Below are 10,428 nucleotides of genomic sequence, written 5' to 3' on the forward strand. Positions count from 1 at the left end.
TGGACGAATTTTGACTAATAATGGAAAAACAATCAACGTTTTTTAATTATCAATATTTTAACAGTCTTAGCCGCTGAGATGTCGTTTCAAGAAAAAGTGTGGTTTTTGCACGGATGTTCTATTAGAATGTTTGTGAAATTTCTGGGCAAACCCTATTACAAACTATTATTGTTGCTCATGATAATCATACGAGCCATCTCTTCGAACGTTAGAAGCCACAGTTGGAGCTCCAACTCGCTGTGGTTAATGGACCGTATCCTGTATATAAGTATTTTCAAATTGTAATAATTTTGTTAATCGTGTCTGTTATCGATATAGATAATCTATAATATTAAAAGTAGATCTGTAGTACTACTTGTTTCATGAAATTTAGGTTTATAAAATGTATTAATACATCGCATAAGGTAATAGTTACAGTAATTTCATTCTTCATAATCCCAAGACGTATCGGAAATAGATGAGTGTTTTTTAACTGATGAACTGGGTTGGTTAGACATACTTTCAGAGGAAGTCGCTACAGGTTTAGAAATCTACTAAATATATGTATGTGTTCTTTAGAATTTGCGAAAGTCAAAAAGTTATCTGTGATACGTGACGTAATGGCAGACTATAAGATCTCACTCAGATCCCAGAAACACTTATGTGATTCTAAGGATTGTACGTAAAGAAGTCGAAGTCACCAGTAGCGGCTACTTTCAGCTACTATTTTTAGTAGAGTCACGTGTGCCCTTTATTATTTTCAAAAGAATAAATCACAGTATGATATTAGTTGAAACCAGAAGAACGATTGAAGGTAATATTGCGTTATTTATTTTAGTTGGTTGTAGAGTACATAAAATTTGGCGTTTTGTTAATACTTCTATCAGTCTCGAAGAAAGAAAAAAAGAGCCCTGCAATAGAACAGCGGAATGACTTCAGACTTACCCCTACAAACCTCGAGGTGGACAGATAGCCAATTGTGTACCTTTGCCCTTAACTACAAACAAACAATATTCAAATGTAACATTAATGAGATGTACCCGACATCTACTATATATAGTTTTGTTAGATTGTTTTATATTTTGAATTTCGCGCAAAGCTACACGAGGGCTATCATTCGCTAGCCGTCCCTAATTTAGCAGCGTAAGACTAGAGGGAAGGCAGCTAGTCTTCATAACCCACCGCCAACTCTTGAGCTACTCTTTTACCATAACATTATAACGCCCCCACGCCTGAAAGGGCGAGCATGTTTGGTACGACAGGGATTTGAACCCGCGACCCTCGGTTTACGAGTTGAGTGCCTTAACCACATGGCCGTGTCGGGTCAGTTTTGTTTTGTTTGTTTGTTTGTTTGTTTTGGAATTTCGCACAGAGCTGCTCGAGGGCTATCTGTGCTAGCCGTCCCTAATTTAGCAGTGTAAGACTAGAGGGAAGGCAGCTAGTTATCACCACCCACCGCCAACTCTTGGGCTACTCTTTTACCAACGAATAGTGGGATTTGTAAAACGCATTTATTTCGGACATTAAATTTGTTTTTATTTTGCAGCAATCTTTTAAAGTTTGTTTTTTACTCGTAGTGGAGTATATCCTGAGTTTTATTTTATAGATTCAGACTTGCAATGAACCTCTGCAACGTTCTACAATATAAATACACATGTTCATACTTAATTTTCCCCTTCATGGCTTTGTTCTGTGTATTAAATTTAGCTGCTGTATCTTTGTCCTGTCCAGAATAATTGCAGATTGTAGATTAAAACTACATTTGTTTATCCTAAATAGTTTCATAACATTTTATATCTTCTTTTCTACTAAATTATATTGTTGTTGTTTTTTGTTCTCATGAAGCCCTTCGCTGGTACAGCAGTAAGTCTTCGGATTTACAACTCTAATATCAGGGGCTCGATTCCTGCTTGATGGGCTCAGCGAATGGACTGATGTGGCTTTACTATAAGAAAGTAAACACACTTTTCTTCATCTTGAAAAGTATGAAGAATTTGGTTAATGTTTTTGTCGCTTTGCGCAAAATTCAAAACGAAACAAACAGAAGTTAATGTTTTATTTTATAAGATAAAAGTAAATTAGTCTCTAAACATTACAATTCTAGTCTTCGTGAAACAATGGTAAGTCTACGGGCTTACTACGCAAAATCTGGTTACGATTCCCTGCAATTGACACGATGAATAGCCCAATGTAGGTTTGCTTTAACACAAACAAACCAGCCAGTGCCAAAATAAATAAATCGAAAAAGAAGCGACATTTAAAATAATTGTATAAAATAAAGATAGCATTTAAACGAATTAATACCATCCAAGAAATTGCTGATAATAATACTACAGAAAAGATTTGCTTAGAAAGGAATAATATAGAAGAAAATATTACTGACCAAAATTAACGTCCAAATAAACAGCAGTGAAACGGTTCTAGTCAGGGATAAGTTATAAAGCCGAAAGCAGTAATCATGAAAGGAATTACCCCCAAAATAGTAAAATATGATAGAAATTACCCTGAAATGAGACAACGAGAGGCCTACCAATGATTTGATGTTATAGTTTACTATTTGCTCAATAGGTGCCGTCTCAAAAGACAACCCTGCACCGCTCATTCAATTATAGCACGTGATATATGTTGGCCACGTGAAAGCGATAAACATCTATTACTTGAGCAAGGGTGTCTGACGTAAATACTCATCTTGCGTCACAAAACTAATATTAAAAACGTTCACAGAGAGTAAAATTCTTTGAATTGGAGGGAACGTTAGGTCAGACGTGTTTAAACGCTGTATTTTTAACGTTATTGAGAAGACTAAATTTAACCACACTATACTGGCTTACCATGAAATCTACCATCATTAACTCAGTGTGATGCACTCTCATAATATCGGCGTATATATATATATATGCTCAGTTTTTTTAACTGTTCAGTGATAAATTTCAACTATAGATACTTTCTAAATATCTATTATCAATAACGCTATCACAGAGGTGCGCTTTTGCATAATTAAATTATTTGAAGGAAATCAGTCTTCAACTAAAAGTATTATCAGTCGACTCTAAAGTTTGTTTGTTCGTTTGTTTGTTTTGAATTTCGCGCAAAGCTACTCGAGGGCTATCTGCGCGACTTTAAAGCAAACAGCGTTTCATCGTCCTCCGTGGCATAGTATTATCTTTGCGGACTTATAGAAACTGAATTTTGATACCCGTGGTGGGAAGAACACACATAGCACTTTGTGTGGCTTTGTGCATAATAACAAAACAGATAAATTAGACAAAATATGCTGTTATTATAACTGTATCTATTTGTGCATTCTTAGCTGCTTTAAGAAACTTTATGAGTTAAAGTGAATTTCGTAATTTTAAGAACGCACGAGAGAAAGTAAAGGGGAATATGCTATAATATGTCACCTATACTATGTCTATCATATTCAGTGCTGGCTAAGCAATTGGCAAAATACCAGGACGGCTGGGATACGACAGATATATTGCAGTGGTGTAGGTGCTATGTATATCCCAGTTTCCCTCCGCTGGGACAGCAGTAAGTTTTCGGATTTGTGACGCTAAACTCAGTGGTTCGGTTCCATTAAGAGGACACAGCAGATAGCCTGATGTGGCTTTGTTTTGAAAAAACACAGATATCACCAGTTTTCTTGAACAACGACTGATATGGTGTGAACCAGACAAAGCAAATGAATTACAACTATTACCAATTTTGTCTAATCAATTTCCTACGTTCATCTGTTTTTATCATCTAATTATAGAATACACTTGTTTTAGGTGCATCATTTTTTTTCTGTGATGGAATATTATCGACTTTTCAGTATCCATAGCAACATTCATAACCCAAAAGTCAAGAAGAATGCATCAATTTCATCTGTAACTATAGGTAACCGGTCCACGGTAACTCACTAATAATTTCGAGGCTTATAAAGTCAAAAACTGGATTTCAATACTTACGATAAGAACAACACAAGAAACACATTGTGTAGACAACACTAACACATAAAGATAACGCATAAAAAATGCCATCCCCCTCAAGTCACAAAGCGGCAGGTTAATGGACTTATTTATATCGTTAAAAACCGGGTTTTATGCCCTTACCTGGCACAGCACAAATAACCCATTGTATAGCTTAAAGTTTAACCATAAACAAACAAGGTGTAAAAAACATATAATGCTCATATTATTTAGGAGCGATGTGTTCACCTTTTGATACTAGAATGATTAAGTTGCAGTTAACTTGTGGGGTGTATAAAATGCTTCTTTGTTATAGTCATGAACTTTAACCTATCTATGTTATATAAAAGTTTATCACCTTGTTAGTTTGCATATTCTCCGATAGTTCCACAATGCTTGGTCAACCATTACATGATTTATATACTTTTATCAAATCATCTCCTACCCATCGACCTTCTGAGGGGAGCGAAAAAGAATAAACCACAGATCTGTTGGTTAATTGGTTTGTTTTGAATTTCGCGCAAAGCTACACGAGGTCTATCTGCGCTAGCCGTCCCTAATTTAGCAGTGTAAGACTAGAGGGAAGACAGCTTGTCATCACCACCCACCCCCAACTCTTGGGCTAATCTTTTACCAAGGAGTAGTGGGATTGACCGACCCACTATAACGCCCCCACAGCTGAAGAACGAGTATGTTTGGTGTGACAGGGATTCGAACCAGCGGACCTCGGGTTACGAATCGAGTGCCCTAACCACCTGGCCATACCAGATCGTTGGTTAATTTAACATGTTATTTCATATCCGCTGGCAATAAAACATTGATTAAGTAAAAGATACTAAAGACAAATCATGTTATTTTAGGAGTACTAATTTTCTCAGTAAACGTAATGGTTCTAAACAAACTTATTTTTTGAAGTTTAAGACAAATATCTAAAGATGTGTAATTATATATTTTAATCTTTTAAAAGAAGCCAATTTAAATACTACACTTTTTAAATGATGCTTCACTAGAATGAAGATATACAGCATCTATCCTAAAGAGAGCACTAACACAAGAATGAAGATATACAGCAGCTATCCTGAAAAAAACACTAACACAAGAATGAAGATATACAGCAGCTATCATGAAGAGAGCACTAACACAAGAATGAAGATATACAGCAGCTATCCTGAAAAAAGCACTAACACAAGAATGAAGATATACAGCAGCTATCCTGAAGAGAGCACTAACACAAGAATGAAGATATACAGCAGCTATCCTGAAAAAAGCACTAACACAAGAATGAAGATATACAGCAGCTATCATGAAGAGAGCACTAATTCAGACTTATTATAATGCTTTAATTTTATTGTGACAGTATTCGGAGAAACACTAAGCTAGAATAAGACAACTCAACAAAATAATGGTTTTTAAGCTCAGATAGCTGACTTCTTAAGGCGCTCGATTCGTAATCTGAGGGTCGCAGGTTCGAGTCGCTGTCACATCAAATATGCTTGCCCTTTCAGCCGTGGAGGTGTTACAAAGTGAAGGTCAATCCCACTATTCGTTGGTAAAATAGTAGCCCAAGAGTTAGCGGTGGGTGGCGATGACTAGCTGCCTCTCCTCTAGTCTTACGCTACTAAATTAGGGACGGCTAGCGCAGACAGCCCTTGTGTAGCTTTGCGCGAAATTAAAAAACAAAGAATCATTCGATCCTTGTTTGTAGTTAAATATAAAGTTACACAATGAGCTATCTCCGCTCTGCTCACCACGTGAACCACGAAAACCGCTTTCTAGCGTTATAAGCCCGAAGACATATCGCTTTGCTACTGGGGAGCTCACTCCATCTATTTATTCGTTATTTTAAAACGATATGTTTGTATTTTGTTTTTTGTAATCTCCCAGTGAAGGTGGTACCACACATATGTTGGAAATATTAATTTAGACGTTTCTGTACATAGTTATCTTTAAGGTTAATTTAATAGACCAGAGAAAACGAAGCTAGTCATCAGAACTCACCGCCAACTCTTCGATCACATTAATAGTATTTGACCAGTATTCTTATATTTAATGCACTCACTACACAAAAGGTTTTTCGGTAACGTGTTAAATATTTTTGCATAGAATTTACAGAAAAAGTATAAAATAATAGATACGAATTAAAATAACAAGTTTGTGTTTTTGAATTTCGCGCAAAGCTACTCGAGGCCTATCTGCGCTAGCCGTCCCTAATTTAGCAGTGTAAGACTAGAGGAAAGGCAGCTAGTCATCACCACCCACCGCCAACTCTTGGGCTACTCTTTTACCAACGAATAGTGGGATTGACTGTCACAGTATAACATCCCCACAGCTGAAAGGGGAGCATGTTTGATGCGACCGGAATTCGAACCCGCGACCCTCGGATTATGAGTCGAACACCTTAACACGCTTGGCCATGCCGGGCCCCAAAATAACACGTCTGTTGTTAATAAGCTGACAGCTGATTGTCTTTTACCTTCTCCCAGTGCTATTCTTATAAGTGTATGCTAACTATATTATACTTGGTTAAGATAGGTAAAACGATTTTATAATTACATGATTTATGTTGTGATTCACAGTCGTCAAGTGGAGAATACAGACAAAATTCAAACCCAGGAAGTCAAACATATATAAATGAAAATGATGAAAATCATTTCAAAAAAAGTAATAAGTTATCCTTAAAAATCATGAAACGATTAAATAAGAAACCTCTTATACATATGTCAGCCATGGAACTCTAACCCACCAGTACAATGTCAACTAACCGAATGCAATGTCAACATTCACACGGTTTTCTTTCGTAACGTGGACTCAATAGTAACCACCCTCAAAGTCAATCAAGAAAAATATCTGTTCTACAGTTCATGTTGTACATAGAATTATGACCCTCAGTGACTCAGCGGTATGTCTGCGGACTTACAACGCTAAAAACCATGTTTCGATACCCGTGGTGGGCAGAGCACAGATAGCCCATTGTGTAGTTTTGTGCTTAATTCAGAACAACAACAACAACATAAAATTATGTCTAATAAGACAAGACAGCCAACACATTTCATGAAAGTCGTTACAATGTCCAAGCAATTTTCAAAACTCATAGCTACTACTGGTTGTTATTTTTAACTTTTTTTCATTTCACAGCGGAAAATCCCCACCCTGGAACCCAATAACAACAGTTACAAACTCAACCCAGGTCATCTATAAACATCCAATTCAACACTTACAAGAGAGCAAAGTATCCAAATTCGACCAGCAAACCTAGACATTCATTGTCGAATCCAAAGCCAACAAAGATTCAAACATCAAACCCTTTTTTTTTAAATGAACAAGAACAATGCAAACAAACATAGCAGAACGAAACTCAAGGTACGTCGGCAGAAGTCCCGAGAGATCGATCTAATGGGCACAGACCCGAATGTCCACAAGGAGGAAATAAAACCTCCTTGTTAACCTAAAGATGACCTAAGAAATTCGAAACGTTGTTCTGTACTTTATTTTAATAAGAGTTTCAATACCCATTACCAGTCGTCTTTAGAATACAAGGAAATAAACCACTCGACAGCCCGTAGCTGAATACTAGGAAGGACCAGTTAGAATAACCAACCTGTCAGACAAGACGTTTCATCGAACCTACGCTCAACATATACGTATACGCTGATGCGATTTCATCTAAACGACGACGATTCGAACAATGAATGCGACGAAGATTTTTCAAATCTTGATTCACTTCTTCTTCACAACTTATCATATTGAAAGCAGGTTTTTATATCAATGTATTTATGTTAGTCAGTATTCTCTTCTACATCAGAACATGGGGGGCTCTAGTCTGATTCTGTATTCACCGCCTGATCTCCGACATGGATTAACCGATCCCAGCTTAAGCACAGGATTTACAGATCCTCGCCTGCCTGAAGGATCGTAAGTTCGATATGGGCCGTTTTGTGAGAATGAGAAGAGAAATCCATCCAAGTGTGTTGAAAAGAAACTTAACTTCCGTATCAAAGAGGTTTCGTACAGAATACATCGACATTGGGTCCGGCATGGCCAAGCGTGTTAAGGCGCGCGGCTCGTAATCTGAGGGTTGCAAGTTCGCATCCCTGTCGCGCCAAACATGCTCGCCCTTTCAGCCGTGGGGGCGTTATAATGTGACGGTCATAACCCATTATTCGTTGGTAAAGAGTATCCCAAGAGTTGGTGGTGAGTGGTGATGACTAGCTGCCTTCCCTTTACTACTACACTGCTAAATTAGGGACGGCTAGCGCAGATAGCCCTCGAGTAGCTTTGTGCGAAATTCAAAAAAACAAACAAAACATCAGCATCAAAGGTTCGAAAGTGAAAATGTATTTTCTCGAATGCGCAGACTCTTTTGCAATTTTATTGTTGTTGTTTTCAGAGGTTCGCGAAATTCTCTAGTAAACCAGATCTTTTAAACCCATTCAGTTGTCTAATTAAATGCATTCGCGAACGAGTTCAAGATAAATTAAATTTTCTGAACATCCATGATTGTTTCTCAACTTTAACACTTGAGGTAGAGAAGAGCAAACCAGGATTCTGATAAACAAAAAATGACGTGTTCCAATCTCCAGTTACAACAATGATGTCATAATAATCGTTGTCAAAAACAAAACAACAACAACAAAAACATTTCTAACTCGATTTCTACTATTTTATGGTCGACTTTTAGAATTATAATTTCGTTTCTCTTAATCTGTATTCATTAATAAATAAAACATTTTAATATGTCAAAATTATTATTTTATGTTGCATCAAGTTTGTAGTAGCTGAATATGTGCAAATGTTCTTCACATAGTTTACCGTATGCTAGTTTAACTTACAAGCTGCTTAGTCATAGAAATAATAGTTTTCCTAATGCATTTATTTATAAAACATTCGAACTCTAGATATTTAAAGCAGGAATCATGTTAACTGAAGACATTACGTTATATCCAAACGAAAACAGATTTTTATAAACGGTTTGTTTGTTTGTTTTTTGAATTTCGCGCAAAGCTACACGAGGGCTATCTGCGCTAGCCGTCCCTAATTTAGCAGTACAAGACAAGAGGGTTTGTTTTTGAAATTTTGCACCAAGCTACTCGAGGGCTATCTGTGCTAGCCGTCCCTAATTTAGCAGTGTAAGACAGTGTAAGCAGGGAAGGCAGCTAGTCATCACCACCCACCGCCAACTCTTGGGCTACCCTTTTACCAACGAATAGTAGGATTGACCGTCACATTATAACGCTCCCACGGCTGAAAGGGAGAGCATTTTTGGGATAAGAGGGATTTGAACCCGAGACCCTCAAAATACGAGTCAAGTGACTGAACCATCTGGCCATGACCTAAAATTGTGGTCACTTTGGTGTTATCGATACAGCTTTCACAACGATTGTTTTCTTTCTTAAGTCCTATTAATACAGTTTTAGTCACAAATTATTAACCTTTATATAATGTATGAAATGTCTTATTTTAAATAAAGATAACACATTTTCTCAAAATATAACGTTTTCCAAAATAATTTCTTTTTAATATATAATTCGTAAGCATGTAACGCTTACTATTTCTATGTTAAGTCAAACGATATTCTAAATATATATTCTTCCGTAAAACAGCTCCAATCACTAATGCAGTTTTCAAGATATACATGTCATATCAATTAGTTACAAAATTAACATCTGATAGAGTATCACATTTTCTACATTTTTACTGTAAAAGAAGCCAAAACACAACATGAAAGCCTGTCATCACACAGACCCCAAACACAAACACACACGCACTAATAGTATGTATAAATACTGTTATGTTAAATTACTCAATAATATGACGCATAGTTTATTCCAGGATCAGTGACATCATGTATATATAAGACATGGTTTTCTACCAATGAATTTCTGCATAACAATGATTTCGGAGAACACAAATGTTTCATGCGAAAAGAATGTGCAAAGCAGTAACGCAGGTATAACCACAACTCGTGAAATGTCGGGATATAATGGCATACACATTAGAACTACATTTTAACATTGTTTGGCTTCTGAATATTCAATATTCCAAGGCAAAAAGTTAGTGCAAGAAATTATTTGTTTATAGTTAACGAAGAGCTGCACGATACGTGTTTTAATTTCATTCAGTCCATCAAGAGAAATCAAATCGAAGATTTTAGCGAAATATTTTAAACTTATTGTTTAGCTAAGCAGATCTTTCGAACTTCGCTCTTCTTATCTCTTACAATGAGCTTATCAAACTATTAAAAGTCCAAGTTTAATTATCTTCTAAACTTCATATTTTTCTCATTTAAACTCTTATTTTTCTGGTTTGTTTCATAAATACAATCTTTATAAACTTGTAATCTTTCCTAACTTTCTTTTATTTTTTTCTTTCGTTTCCCGCTTTTTCTTTTCTGTCTATCATCATATTTTAGTAACTTAAAAATTGTTTGTTTTTTGTTTTTTAATTTCGCACAAAGCTACTCGAGGGCTACATGTGCTAACCGTCCATAATTTAGCAGTGT

The 10,428-nt window shown here is 36.3% G+C and overlaps 1 long non-coding RNA gene across 1 annotated transcript; it reads left to right on the forward strand.

The window, feature by feature from the left end:
• Positions 1 to 458: 458 nt before the first annotated feature.
• LOC143229646 (uncharacterized) lies at positions 459 to 9,415 on the forward strand. The gene is made up of 2 exons (XR_013015975.1): positions 459 to 793; positions 7,065 to 9,415. It is a non-coding gene; the product is annotated as an uncharacterized LOC143229646 (long non-coding RNA).
• Positions 9,416 to 10,428: the final 1,013 nt, after the last annotated feature.

Source organism: Tachypleus tridentatus, chromosome 10, assembly GCF_004210375.1.
Source record: "Tachypleus tridentatus isolate NWPU-2018 chromosome 10, ASM421037v1, whole genome shotgun sequence".
Lineage (NCBI taxonomy): Eukaryota > Metazoa > Arthropoda > Merostomata > Xiphosura > Limulidae > Tachypleus > Tachypleus tridentatus.